The sequence below is a fragment of the Pelobates fuscus genome, chromosome 3 (genome assembly GCF_036172605.1).
Source record: "Pelobates fuscus isolate aPelFus1 chromosome 3, aPelFus1.pri, whole genome shotgun sequence".
In the NCBI taxonomy this organism is placed as follows: domain Eukaryota; kingdom Metazoa; phylum Chordata; class Amphibia; order Anura; family Pelobatidae; genus Pelobates; species Pelobates fuscus.
Genome location: NC_086319.1, coordinates 366,496,577 through 366,512,283, shown reverse-complemented (window position 1 = coordinate 366,512,283; position 15,707 = coordinate 366,496,577). Strand labels below are relative to the sequence as shown.

The 15,707-nt window shown below is 43.9% G+C and overlaps 1 protein-coding gene across 1 annotated transcript in view; it reads right to left on the bottom strand.

Moving 5' to 3' along the window:
* PEAK1 (pseudopodium enriched atypical kinase 1) overlaps positions 1-15,561 on the bottom strand; it is a 78,427-nt gene extending 62,866 nt beyond the window's left edge. The window contains exon 1 of the mRNA XM_063449338.1: positions 15,454-15,561. The gene's annotated coding sequence lies outside the window, so the exon portion shown is untranslated. The remainder of the gene's footprint in view (positions 1-15,453) is intronic.
* Positions 15,562-15,707: the final 146 nt, after the last annotated feature.

Here is a 15,707-nt window from a genome sequence, read left to right as displayed (position 1 = left end):
AGAAGTGCTGGGGTGTCCCCGTCGATGAGTGTGAACTCAGGTTCAGGAACGAGGAGGTAAGACAACTGCTGTTTTAGACGGCAGACCCACTAGGGGTATACCGATTGTGCGGTAGGCCCATAAGGGGTTTGAATTGTGTATGGAATCTGCCCCCTCTGTCGGAGGGAAGGAGCGAAGGCGCACCGCTCGATCGAACGCTCTTTAGTCAGACCGTTTGATTTTGTTAGTCAGGCGGGGTTCTGGTGTAAATAGCCCTAGCCGGACACCGGTGTCTTGTCTAGACTAGCGTTCTAGGGTGTATATTTTGTTCGCTAGGTCGGAGGGACCGGGAGACTAAGCGGCGTCTGTGTAAATTCGGTTCGCTAGCTCTCAACCTATCTTGGCTAAGTGGGAAGGCGTGTAAATTTGGAACCCACTAGATTTTTGATAGTTATCGACTAAGAGGCGTCTGTGTAAATTCGGTCCTCTAGCTCGCTATATGTGGTGCTTGGGCAGTGTGGCTAACCAAAACGGATGTAGATAGTTTTAGGTAGTCCATCAAGGTACTGGCCAATAGTTTAGTTGGGAATTGTAAATGTGTTAAAGATTGTTTAGTAAAGTGTATATCTTGTTAGATAGCGCGAGCTCAGCCGTCTAGCGAGAGTGTTAATAGTGTGTTGCTGTATTATAGTGCACGGTACCATAACCCTGTATATTTACTGACACTGTATATAAGTACTAATCATTGTCGTCTATTGCATGTTTAACACCATAACCACTAATAATTGTATTGTGACCTTAAATTGTGCTTTGACCGTACTGTAACCGCTATTTGTAAAAGACGATGTTACTGGGGTGTGTTATAGACGGGTAATTCCTATATAGAGAATTATAGCGTGGGTGACTGTATAGTTTCGCCAAAGGGCATAATATTGATTATATAGTGACTGGTGTAACAGCTGTGCGTGTACGGGAATTCCCTGAGTGTTTATTGTGTTATTGTGTACGTTTCACTTGGTAACCGTACCACGTGGTGCTGTTGCCAGAGGAAACGGGTGTGACTGTTGAATAGTACGCGTGTATAGTATTCGTTGTCAACGACGTTCCATTGATAAGTATGGGCGCGTCGGAGTCAACGATTCCGGATCCCTTAGGTTGTATGGTGAAGAATTTTAAAAAGGGATTCAAAACATGTGATTTTGGGGTTAAAATGTCTCCTGTACGTTTGGTCACTTTGTGTACTAGGGAGTGGCCTACTTTGGTTGCGGCATGGCCGCCACGTGGCAGTTTGGATCCAACTCTGGTACAGCGCTTACACGTGGCTGTATCAGGTAGGCCTGAACTTTACGGGCAGTTTCCTTATATTGATTGTTGGAGACAGGCCGTAAATGACTCGCCAAAATGGATTCAGACATGCCACGAGGAGCAATGTCGCCTCATGGTGGCTAGGACTTGTTTGTCCACTAGGACTGGTGTTAGGCCCATTTTGGACACGCCCCCTGAGTCCGAGATCCCTTTGCCGCCCCCTTACTTTCCTTTAAGAGGAAGTGACGCAAATGCAGGAAGTCCTGCACCCCTCCCCTCATTGCCCCCATCCACTTCCGCTTCCTCCTCCAGTACAGAATCCACCCCCTCTCGTACTAAATCTCCCCTTCCGGAACCAGAGCCAACCCCCATTAGATCTGAATATCCTGATTTGGCGCCACTTCAGACTTCCGGTCAAGCTTCTTCTAGCTCGGCTCGAAGTGTTTTATTTACTACCTTTTCCCAAAACCAAGCTCCCACACCCTCATGTTTTATTACCCCCCGACCGGAACCTCTAACTGACGCCCCTCTACGTAGCCCCATACTAACCCGACAACTGACCGGTACCCAACAATTAAAACATTATCAGATGCCTCTTCGTCTGAATCCCGGGTCAGCCTATATCGATGCCGCAGGTCAAATGGCACATGCTGACCCAGTCTTCGTATATGTCCCGTTCACGACTACCGATCTCTTAAATTGGAAGACCCACAATTCCTCGTACACTGAGAAACCACAAGCTATGACCGATCTGTTCACCTCAATAGTTCAGACACATAACCCGACATGGGCTGATTGCCAGCAGTTATTAATGACTTTGTTTAACAACGAGGAAAGGACAAGGATTAATCAAGCGGCCATTAAAGCGCTAGAGGATAGAGCCCGTGCTTTGAATCAAGCCAATCCAGCAGCATGGGCCGCAACACACTATCCTAACACCGATCCCGACTGGAATGTAAATGGTGCTGATATGGTTCAACTCAGAGCCTATAGAGACGCTATAATTGCTGGCATGAAAGCTGGAGGAAAGAAAGCCATTAATATGTCGAAGACAGTTGAGGTGATTCAGAAAAGTGATGAAGCGCCCAGTGTCTTTTATGACCGATTATTGGAGGCATACCGCTTGTATACCCCCTTTAATCCGGAAGACGCAGATAATTCCCGAATGGTGAACTCCGCCTTTGTCAGCCAAGCTTACGGAGATATTAAGCGCAAGCTACAGAAGTTAGAAGGGTTTGCAGGTATGTCTATCACCCAACTAATGGAGGTAGCGAATAAAGTATATATGAACAGGGAAACAGAAAGTAAGAAAGAGGAGGAGCGCAAGATGCGTAGAAAGGCAGATATGTTAGCGGTAGCGATCGCAGGCGTAGATAGACGGGGCCCAGATAGAGGCGATAGTAAGTGGAATGAGGAACCTCTAAGTAGAAATCAGTGCGCATACTGTAGGGAAGAAGGGCATTGGAGAAATGAGTGTCCGCGAAGAGAACAGTATGAGAGAGACAGACCTAGGACAGGTTATGGAAACTTTAGAGGCAGAGCGAGAGGTAGAGGAGGTCCCGGAGGGAGTAATGGTAATAGAGGGAGCAATGGGAACAGAGGAAGTGTTAGGGAAGATAGGTATTTTCCAGCAGCGCAAAGGTCCCGCGATAGAGAAGGTAGGGACTTTGTAGGATTGGCTGACACGGTCATGGAGGACTATTGATACCGACCGGGCTCCATCCCCCTTGGTCGAGCGGAGCCTATGGTCGATGTATCAATAGGGGGAAAAAGGAGTGCGTTCATGATCGACACTGGTGCTGAACATTCAGTGGTGACTAACCTAGTTGCTCCTCCATCTGGAAGGACTATTACTGTGATAGGAGCAACTGGAAGAAGTGCTGCAAAACCGGTTCTTAAAAGTCGACTCTGTACATTGGGAGGCCACGTAGTAAAACATCAATTCCTTTATATGCCTGAATGTCCAGTCCAATTGCTGGGACGTGATATGCTATCTAAGTTACAAGCGCAGATTACGTTCCTACCAAATGGAACAACATCCTTAAAGTTTAATGGACCTTCAGGTATTATGACATTATCCGTACCAAAGGAAGAAGAGTGGCGACTTTATACAGCGTTTACTAGCCAAAACCCTAGGAGTGATGAATCCTTATTCAACATACCAGGAGTTTGGGCAGAGAACAACCCACCAGGACTGGCCCGCAATATTCCACCTATTAAAATCGAACTAAAACTTGGGGTTTATCCAGTGAGCCTAAGACAATATCACATCCCGCAGAAGGCTAAGAAGAACATCCAATCTTATCTGGATAAGTTCATACGGTATGGTATCCTAAAATTCTGTACTTCCCCCTGGAACACCCCATTGCTGCCTGTTCAAAAGCCCGGTACAGATGAGTATCGACCTGTGCAGGACTTGAGAGCAGTCAATGATGCGGTTGTTAGTATACATCCAGTTGCACCCAATCCATATAACCTGCTTGCTTTAATTCCGGGCGGGGCTACTTACTTTACAGTCTTAGACCTCAAAGATGCCTTCTTTTGCCTCCGAATTGCCGCAGAAAGTCAATGTATCTTCGCTTTCCAATGGGAAAACGCTGTAACGGGCTCAAAACGCCAAATGACCTGGACAAGACTGCCCCAAGGGTTTAAAAATTCACCTACCTTATTTGGTTCAGCTCTAAGTCAAGATCTACTGGATTTCGAGTCCATCCCAGGAGAGTGTGTATTGTTACAATATGTAGATGACTTGTTGATAGCAGCAGTTACAAAGGAAATATGTCAGCAAGCAACGCACGATCTACTACACATTCTCTGGAAGGCAGGATACAAGGTGTCTAGAAAGAAGGCTCAGTTGTGCTTGCCAACTGTCAAATATCTGGGATTCCATATCTCTGAAGATCAAAGAATTATGGGGCCAGAGAGAAAAGAAGCTGTGTGCCAAATACCGATACCCAAGAATAGAAGACAAGTGCGAGAATTCTTGGGGGCAGCAGGCTTCTGTAGGATATGGATTCCCAGCTACGCGATACTGGCAAAACCTCTGTATGCAGCTATCAAAGGTACAGAGCACGACCCCTTCTTGTGGACTCAAGAACAGCAAACGGCATTTGAAGATGTGAAGAAGGCTTTGATGAGTGTCCCAGCATTAGGTCTACCTGATCACACACGACCATTCTACCTGTATGTACATGAGCAAAGAAGAATGGCTGTGGGAGTATTGACACAGTACTTGGGATCATGGCAAAGACCTGTTGCCTATATGTCTAAGCAACTGGATGCAGTGGCCAGCGGACTTCCACCTTGTCTAAGAGCCGTAGCTGCAGCCGCCCTGCTAGTAGCTGAAGCCGACAAACTCACTCTGGGTCAAGAACTTTATGTACGAGTCCCACATGCAGTACAGACGTTGTTGGATTACAAAGGAAATCATTGGTTTAGTAATAGCCGTATGACCAAGTATCAAGCAATGTTGTGTGAAAACCCAAGAGTGCATTTAGAGACTGTAAACACCTTAAATCCAGCTACCCTTTTGCCACAACCTACTGAAAGTCAACATGATTGTTTGGAAGTAATGGATGAAGTATTTTCAAGTAGACCAGATCTTCGTGATTTTCCCATCCAGAACCCCGATGTTCAATATTACACCGACGGCAGTAGTTATGTGAAAGAAGGGATCCGCTATGCAGGATATGCAGTAACAACAATAGACAAGGTGATAGAAGCCCGGCCACTGGCGAAAGGAACATCAGCACAAAAGGCAGAATTGATAGCACTGACACGAGCGTTACAATTGGCTGAAGGTTTAAGAGTGAACATCTATACGGACTCCAAGTATGCGTTTTTAACCACTCATGCCCACGGAGCTTTGTATAAAGAAAGAGGACTATTGAATTCAGAAGGCAAAGAAATCAAGTATGCAGCTGAAATCCTACAACTATTGGAAGCAGTGTGGGAGCCGAAAGAAGTCGGTATCATACATTGTCGAGCGCATCTGAGAGGAGATGGTGATGTAACCAAGGGAAATCGGATGGCAGACAGTACAGCTAAGCGTGCCGCTGAATCGGGAAGACAGGAATATGTGGGGCATTTAGCTGCTCTTATACCAACTCCACTGTCTCAATGGACTCCAGTTTATACAGCTCAAGAAGAGGAGTGGTTAAAGACTGAACCTGGAAAGTATTTGGAGAACAAATGGTATCAGTTAGAAGATGGAAGAATAGTCATTCCAGCATCACTAGCGGTAGAAATTGTCCAAAACTATCACAACGGGACACATTCTGGGAGAGACAGCACAGAAGAATCTCTCAGAAAACATTTCTACATACCAAGATTGTCCAACTTGACTCAGGCCATTGTACGAAGATGTGTAACGTGTGCTAAAAATAATGCAAGACAAGGACCAGTAAAGCCACCAGGAGTCCAGTTTATGGGGGGACTCCCCATGTCCGATTTACAAATTGACTATACAGTAATGCCTAAGTCGGGTGGACATCGTTACCTGCTGGTAATTGTGTGCACCTATTCAGGCTGGGTAGAAGCATGTCCTACTCGTACAGAGAAAGCAGGAGAAGTTGTGAGATTCCTGTTACGAGAAATAATACCCCGATATGGACTACCCTGCTCTATAGGATCGGACAATGGTCCAGCTTTTGTTCATCAGTGCCTACAACAACTGACTCATATGCTTGGTATAAAGTGGAGGCTTCATACGGCATATAGACCCCAGAGTTCTGGTAAGGTAGAGAGAATGAATAGAACTATTAAGAATCAGTTGGCTAAAATGTGTCAGGAAACCCAACTTAAGTGGAACGTTCTCTTACCCATAGCTCTATTGCGAATCCGCAGTACCCCTACCAGAAGGATGGGCCTCTCTCCTTTTGAAATCATGTATGGGCGACCACCTCCCGTACTTGGTAACTTAAGGGGGGATTTGAGTCAGTTGGGAGAAGGAATTACCCGGCAGCAGGTTGTAGAGTTGGGTAAGACTATGGAGGAGGTACAGAAATGGGTACAAGATAGATTACCTGTGAATATTTATCCCCCAGTTCATAGTTACCACCCAGGAGACCAAGTGTGGATTAAAGAGTGGAATAATGTACCGTTAGGGCCCAAGTGGAGAGGTCCTTATGTTGTTCTTTTGTCTACCCCTACAGCGATAAAAGTAGCCGAAGTGACTCCGTGGATACATCACTCCAGGGTTAAACCAGCAGCAGTCGATTCTTTGCAAGTTACAGCAGATCCAGAGAATCCCTGCAAGATCCGGTTGAAACGCACGACTCAGTCGGAGTAACGAGGAACCTTGTGGATTATAAATTTTATTGTTACAGAGATTTGGTGAAGTGAGTGTTTAGACGGCCATAATAAAGCCTGTCCGCTCACCGACGTATAGTGTATAAGCCAGGAAAGTCTCGAAGGGACTCCTGTGAAGACGAGCAGAACTCCATTCCCTGCAGCCCTTACATCCTGGAAGCTGAGGTGCCTTCGCACGGACGAAGACTGAGGATGACGACGAAAGATGTGCTTATAATAATGTTTATTTATGTGTATTTTTATATTCAGGAAGGTAGAGGTACCGACACTCCTAGCTGTGAGGTATGCATTAAGACTACAAGAACAGGTAACCATATTTCCCAAACCCTAATTTGGCATTCACAATACGAGTGTAAAGGAGATGTATCAAGATGTAGATACCTAAATATAGAATATAGTGTGTGCCATTTAGGAGTAGGAGAACCTAAGTGCTTCAGTCCGGAGTATCAACCTCGTACAATTTGGTTGACTCTCAGGAATGGAGATCCTCAGGGGACCCTAATTAACAAGACGGTGTTAGAATCCGTACATTCTTCGGGTGTTCTGCTATTTGATGCATGTAAGGCGATATCAAGTGGTAGAAAGACGTGGAATGTATGTGGGGATCTTAGATGGGAGAGGACGTATGGGTCTAATGATAAATATATTTGTCCCAGTAGTAAAAATAAATATGTGAGTCCTAGATGCCCAAATAGAGATTATAACTTTTGCCCATATTGGTCTTGTGTGGGGTGGGCAACTTGGGGACAGACAGTAGACAAGGACATGATAGTGACTAAGTTGCCTACCAGCCCATATTGTAAGTCTATGGAATGCAATCCAGTCCATATACTTATAAATAACCCCGACAAGTTCTTAGACAAGTATGGTAATTTATTTGGGTTTCAAATATATGGTACGGGTTTAGATCCTGGGACAGTATTGTTTATAGGGATAGAGACTGATACAGTATCCTCCCAAACTCATCAAGTATTCCATTCCTTTTATGAAGAGATGAGCATAGATAATAAGATCCCCCATAATGCTAAAAACTTGTTCATCGATTTAGCCGAAAGTATTGTCGGTAGTCTTAATGTTACCAACTGCTATGTGTGTGGAGGTACTAACATGGGAGACCAATGGCCTTGGGAAGCAAAGGAGGTAATGTCCGGTTCTGAGGCAGTTGACCAATTAATATCTACACAAGCCGATTATCATATGAGTGTTAGAGGTAAATCTGAGTGGAGATTAAAGACCTCCATCATAGGTTATGTTTGCATAGCAAGGAAAGGAATGATGTATAATACTTCTGTAGGAGAATTAACTTGTCTAGGGCAAAAAGCTTATGATGATGATACAAAGAATACAACTTGGTGGTCGGCTTCAAATGTCTCAGAACCATCTAACCCGTTTGCCAGATACGCCAATTTAAAGGATGTGTGGTTTGACCTATCCATCACATCTACCTGGAGAGCCCCAGCAAATTTGTACTGGATCTGTGGTAAGAAAGCCTATTCGGAGTTGCCACAGGACTGGGAAGGGGCATGTGTGTTGGGTATGCTCAAACCATCCTTCTTCTTGTTACCTATTGAAACAGGTGAGACTTTAGGTGTTAAAGTGTATGATGTGAATCATAGGAAGAAAAGAGGACCCATAGGCACCTGGGAAGATAATGAATGGCCTCCCCAGCGTATTATAGATTACTATGGGCCAGCCACGTGGGCAGAAGATGGTACCTTTGGTTATAGAACCCCTATTTATATGCTCAACCGTATTATACGATTACAGGCGGTGGTTGAGATTATTACTAATGAGACATCACAAGCGCTCAATCTTCTAGCGAAGCATAATACCAGGATGAGGACAGCAGTCTACCAAAATAGATTAGCCTTGGATTACCTTTTGGCAGTAGAGGGAGGTGTATGTGGGAAGTTTAACCTGAGCAATTGCTGTCTTCAAATAGATGACGAAGGGCAAGCAATAGCTGAGCTTACTAGCCATATGGTTAAACTAGCGCATGTGCCTACTCAGGTATGGAAAGGGTATAATCCAAGTAGTTGGTTTGGTAGCTGGTATGAGTGGTTTGGAGGGCTTAAGGCAGTGGTAGGTGGAGTCCTACTGATTTTAATGTTGTGTCTACTCCTGCCGTGTCTTATACCCTTAGTAGTTAGGTCTGTGCAAAGCCTGATAGAAAATATAGCAGAGAGGAAGGCTGCTGCACAGATAATGGCAATTTATAAATATAAGGCTCTAGATCAGGGAGAACCAATGCAGGAAGATGAGTGTTGAAGATTCACATCATAAGATAAGTCTGGTCTGGTTCAAGGTAACTTGCGGTGTATGCAAACTAAGGTTAAGTGATGCCTCAAGTAATTGTGAAATATCAAGAGGCATCAAAGGGGGGAATGTGGTGGAATCTCGGTAAAAATAAATTTAGTAGGCCGAGATTACCACGTGGCATGTGTACGTGCATATGCTGACGTATCGATCAGTTGGTTGCACGAGGCAAGATACGATCAGTAGTGTACGGAGCATGTGCAAGAATACAGGATATAGTATTCCCCTCCTCCATTGTGCTGGACAAGCCATGCGGTCAAGCAGGAAGTTAATTCTTATTTGTATTGATTGGTTAAGAGAATGTGCGGGTGGAGCTTAATATGGGAGGAGTTATGTGCCTATATAAGGAGCCTGCACTATTGTCCGGGGCTCAGAACTTGCTGTATTTTTGGTGACATTAGTCCCTCTGAGTCCCGATCGGTGATCCAATAAAGAATCTCTTCCTTCCTGAAGAAACCTGTGTCCATCTCTCTGTGCTTCGCTTCCGTCAGTTTCTCCGGTATCATCAGGTTCCCCACATATGAACATGCAACATCTGAAGGCCTTGCTAACAGGTTCCGAAACGTGAAATTAGAACAGACTTCTGAGCTAATGCTTACCAACCGCTTTATTTTGTCCTGCATGAACCACCTTGTTTGTGTCACGCAGTGTCCAATAAATGCTTCTCCCAGGACCAAGAGAAACACTGATTGGCAATCAGCTGAAAGCTGGGCAGGGAGCAAACCAAGCATGATAGACGATCAAGTATGGTCCGTGCGAATGAAAAGGTCATACTTCACCATCAGCATACTGCGCGTATGTACAAAAGTTGTACCACACAGACATAGCGAGGCTGAAATTGATGTTCTGAGCTGGATAATGCTAGCTATTAAAAGTAAAGTTACCCAAGCAGACACTTTGAAATATCTTTATATTCGGACGTTTTCAGGAAAAAACACTGTGCTCAGAGACCAAGCACCATAACCACTTCAACAAGCAGACATAGTTATGGTGCTTATAGGAAGTGCATAGACTATTGCTTCAGTGAATCAATATATTATTTCGTAAACTGATTATCGCACAACCCAACAGTAAAAAAATATATAATTTAAAAAAAATGAACTATGGGCTATACTATCAATTTTCCTTCAAAATATTGCTATAGTTTTACATGTATATATTGCACATCACTATCACAATGTGACAAGCAATTTAAAACTCCTGATACCCCACAAGGCCATGATTGCAGTGTGAGAGCAGCCATTAGCACTCACAGCGCCGGTGGAAGGATGAATGTGCATTGCATTACGGGAAGACGTGCAGCGAGCATGCATGCTCGAGACATCATGAAAAAATTTCAGCAACAGTCTTTGTCAGCCTTGTCAGCCTTGTCAGCCACTCAAAGAAATTTATGACAGCTGCTCTCCATTTTGAGATTAATCCCTTGAGAAATTCCAATTATGCCATTTAAAAAAATAAAAAATGGTGGGGGGGCATTTAACCCCTTAAGGATCAAACTTCTGGAATAAAAGGGAATCATGATATGTCACACATGTCATGTGTCCCTTAAGGACCAAACTTCTGGAATAAAAGGGAATTATGACGTGTCACACACGTTATGTGTCCTTAAGGGGTTAAACTGCAGGGTTCCATTGGTTCTAAACACACATCCAAAAAATATGCGACGATATAATTTATAACAAGACAGTAGTTATGCAACTAATGCATGCACAGGTTTATGAATAAAACCAATTATTAGCAATAATTAGCTTGAGTATTGCACAATCCACGATGATAATGAACAACCGGTACGCACTCATGATGATCACACAAGACTACATTAAAATCGATGCTTCAATATAAAATATTTATCCACATAAAAGGCAGTACGGCCATCTTATTTATGTATTCATTATGATAATTAGAAGAGACTGCCTGAAAAAAAAATCCATACGTGCTACTATATTACAATATAAATGTAACCGGGTCAGGAGTTGGAGTGACACAAGCCCCTGCATATTAAAACATTGGACAGCACTTAAATAAGCTTGTTTGAGCAGGGTCCTCATCTACTTATTGTTCCTGTGTCTCGGTGTAATTGTCTTATTTATTGTAAATATACCCCTTTCATAATATTGTAAAGCGCTGCGGAATTAGTTGGCGCTATATAAATACCAATAATAATAATACAAACAAGGCCTTAAACCAAATACACTAATCGCAAATACTGCACACTCTCTATAGAACATGAGTTAATAGGAATGATGGACACACTTAACTGTAAATATAAGATAAGGATCTGTAAATGGACAATAGAATTGCTTTACTTTGTAAAGTCAATTTAGAAATAACTACAGTCTGGCTCGGCAGCTTACAGCTCGCCTGACTCAATTCCTGTGTGGGATCAGAAACCAGGCTCCTGTCCAAATAGTAGCATAGAAGACCTGTTCCGTTGTGCGAGGAGAAAGTCTGATAACACATTGTTCCATTAAACCCTCTTTTATAGCCCTGCGGAGAACGGATGTGGGAAATCCGATTAGGCTAGAATTTTGCTTGGTCAATCCCTGGTTGCAAGAGGCTTGCAGGGCAAGTGTTGCTAATTTCTCAGACAAACACGGCACTGAAAACTATTTGAGAAGTATATACTACATTCCACTAAGGCAGAGAAGGGGTTAAGTTTATTATACGAGCGGAATCACATGAACAGCTTCGCCCTTCAGTCGTGGTGGTCGGGTTGTGAAACGGTTAATGGAAAAGCAGAATCATTCCTGTGAGAAGCAAATGTAAGAGTCTGGAAATGGAAGTCTCATGAGGGAGGGGGGGACTGGTGGGAGGGAAACGGAGAAAGAAGGGGGGGGGGGAGAATGAAAAAAGGATGGGGGAAAAAAAGAGAAGCCGACAAATAAAACGAGAGTGAATGGGCTGAAAAAAAAAATAGATAGAGATATTTTTAGACACTGCAAAAGTGACAACAAAGAGAGCCAAAGCACACGCTGTTCAGGCAGTAATGCTGTGATGGAGCTCTGTCTAGCTGCATGATTAACGATTAAATTATAATACCATGTGATGTCGAAGGATTTAATCCTGGTCTCCCTAAAACAGGATATGTCAACATTAGTAAGCATGAGACTGACACACTGTATGGCTGAATCACTTTTCAAGGGCCATTGCTCTCACACTCACATTTTCCAAGTCCCCTCCCAAGATGGTCACTAATTCCTAATCTGTTTGTCATTTGCACAGTCTGGCTTCTAGGATCACATTATAAGTAAGCATTACTGATTCAATCACTTACTTCAGACCAGAGATGGCTAAACTATGGCACCCCAATTCTTGTAATCTAGGAATGTCATGACGCTCTGCAAACTAGCGAATGTTGTACTCATTCACAAAAAAGGTAATAGGGATTAGTCGGGCAACTTTAGGCCAGTAAGCCTTACTTCAGTAGTGGGGAAAGTGATGGAAACCATGTTAAAAGATAGGATTGTTGAACATCTAAAAACACAAGATCAGAGACAACATGGGTTTACTTCAGGGAGATCATGCCAAACTAATCTTATTGATTTTTTTTGATTGGGTAACTAAAATAATAGACCAGGGTGGTGCAGTAGACATTGCTTACCTAGATTTCAGTAAGGCTTTTGACACTGTTGCACATAGAAGGCTTATCAATAAACTGCAATCTTTACGTTTGGATTCCAATATTGTTGAATGGGTAAGGCAGTGGCTGAGTGACAGGCAACAGATGGTTGTAGTCAATGGAGTATATTTGAAGCTTGGGCTTGTCACCAGTGGGGTACCTCAGGGATCTGTACTTGGACCCATTCTCTTTAATATTTGTATTCATGATATTGCAGAAGGTCTTGATGGTAAGGTATGTATTTTTGCTGATGACACTAAGATATGTAACAGGGTTGATGTTCCAAGAGGAATAAGCCAAATGGCAAATGATTTAGGTAAACTAGAAAAATGGTCAGAGCTGTGGCAACAGACATTTAATGTGGATAAGTGCAAGATAATGCATCTTGGACGTAAAAACCCAAGGGCAGAGTATAGGATATTTGATACCCTACTAACCTCAACATCTGAGGAAAGGGATTTAGAAGTAATTATTTCAGATGACTTAAAGGTAGGAAGTAGAGATGTCCCGAACAGTTCGCCGGCGAATATAGCTTGTTCGCGGTCGCCGTGGCGGGCGAACATATGCGATGTTCGGTCCGCCCCCTATTCGTCATGGAGGTGGGAGGGTCTGGGAGGGTCTGCTGCTGATTGGCTGGAATGTGTCTGCTGACTGTGAGGTACAGGGTCAAAGTTTACTCAATGATGACGAATAGGGGGCGGACCGAACATCGCATATGTTCGCCGGCCGCGGCGACCGCGAACAAGCTATGTTCGCCAGCGAATAGTTCCCGGCGAACTGTTTGGGACATCTCTAGTAGGAAGACAATGTAATAGAGCAGCAGGAAATGCTAGCAGAATACTTGGTTGTATGGGGAGAGGTATTAGCAGTAGAAAGAGAGAAGTGCTCATGCCATTGTACAGAACACTGGTGAGACCTCACTTGGAGTACTGTACGGAGTACTGGAGACCGTATCTTCAGAAGGATATTGATACTTTAGAGAGAGTTCAGAGAAGGGCTACTAAGGTTCATGGATTGCAGGATAAAACTTACCAGGAAAGGATAAAGGATCTTAACATCTATATCTTGGAGGAAAAACGAGACGGGGGGATATGATAGAAACATTTAAATACATAAAGGGAAGCAACACAGTAAAGGAGGAGACTATACTTAAAAGAAGGAGAACTACCACAACAAGAGGACATAGTCTTAAATTAGAGGGGCAAAGGTTTAAAAATAATATCAGGAAGTATTACTTTACTGAGAGGGTAGTGGATGCATGGAATAGCCTTCCAGCTGAAGTGGTAGAGGTTAACACAGTGAGGGAGTTTAAGCATGCGTGGGATAGGCATAAGGCTATCCTGGACTTAAAATAAGTCCAGGGACTAATTAAAAGTATTTCAAAATATTGGCCAGACTAGATGGGCCGAATGGTTCTTATCTGCCGTCACATTCTATGTTTCTATTGACTAGGAGTGGGAAATCTAGGCTCTCTCCAGCACCCAAGGACCACCAGTTCCTTAGAAAGGTGTATACCATTCCCACAATTTTTTTTTTTTAACAGAAAGCACTTTCCTCATTGGAGTCCCAGACTTTGCCGGAGGACGAAATTTGGGTTCAAAATGGTCGTAAGTGGTTTAACTTTATTGGAATAACATTTTAGGGTGACTGGAGTCTTCCTTTATTAGAGTGGGAATTACATTTCTGCATTATTAAAGCGTCCCTGTTTGTGACACTGGGAGCCAGTGGCTGCTAGAGGATAGATTTACTTACCTGAACCGGTCTGTCATGGGCACAACCATCTTGCTTGGCCTGCTCCAAGATCACTTCTGTACTCAGCAATGAGGTCTATGGAGAATCCTGGAGAACGCAGGATTCTCGAGACAGAGCCAGTTCCCTGCAGCCATCACTGGTGACAGCTGTCGGGATTGACACTTTGACTTTAACCACAGCCTAAGAAAGTCTGGCAAAGGTGAAATACAAAGACAAAATAGTCCCTACTTTGTTTATGGAATTGCCGCTTTAAAAGGTAGCTTTACCAACCAATACACATTCCTCAACATTTTGACAAAGAATCACGGGCCAGTGCCCAGATGCTTTTGTCAACATAACCACTAAACTGAGATTTTATAGTTATGCAATTTATAGTGTCCCTTTAAACTGCAATGATTGCAAACCTACAACTGCGGTAGCCACATTGTGGCCACCACTGATCTATTGCTCTAATTATCTATTACAATCCGGGTGCCAGAAAACCAATCAATACGTATTCCACAACAGCTGGAGTGCTGAATAGCATTGATTACTACAGAGCGTGCGCCAGCGAAGTGGATGACTTCTGGATCCCTTTTAGCATTACCCATGGTCTGCCTCCAGTGCAATCACATCCCCATTACCCCATATTATTATTATTATTACCAGCATTTATAAAGCGCCAACAAATTCCGCAGCGCTGTACAATTGGGAAATAAAAAAACACAATAATAACAGACCGATACAACAGGTACACAGCACATGGTCAGTGCATGAAAAGGGCTGCCCTGCAGTATACAGAATTCACTCACTGCAATAATTAATACCCACCATGTCTCCCTGAGTACACAGCACATGGTCAGTGCATGAAAAGGGCTGCCCTGCAGTATACAGAATTCACTCACTGCAATAATGACATATACTAAGCAGGATCTCCTATTTATAAATGGCTTCCCTCCTGCAGCATATGAATGCTACATACAGTAACATGGCAGCACTTTTCATGATGTGAGGGAATCCATGGCAGCCCTATAGCAGTCAGTGTTTGCTGTCAGTAATGGCTCTGACACTCTATCACTGTCACTCACGGGGGGAGGGGGAATGTCCTGCCTCCATTGATTTATTAATTTGCCCCCTCCCCCCCAGTGTCACATGACCAGCCTGATACCTTGCTGCACAGCAGAACGCGCTACCTGATGTCACGTGACACGATCTCTCCAGCGAAGACCACACGGCCGCCGCCTTCCTGCTCTCACAGGTCCCCGCAGGCTCCCCTAGAAAAAACAGCCAATCACAGGCTTCGGGGCTCCCTGAACATCAAATCGAGGCTTGGAACCCGCCGCAGCCAATAAGGGGCAACAGTGCTCTCGCTCTCTCTATCTCTCTCAACTGAGACACGCCCACTCCTGAAACTACAACTCCCGAGAGCCTCCTCGAGATTCACGCA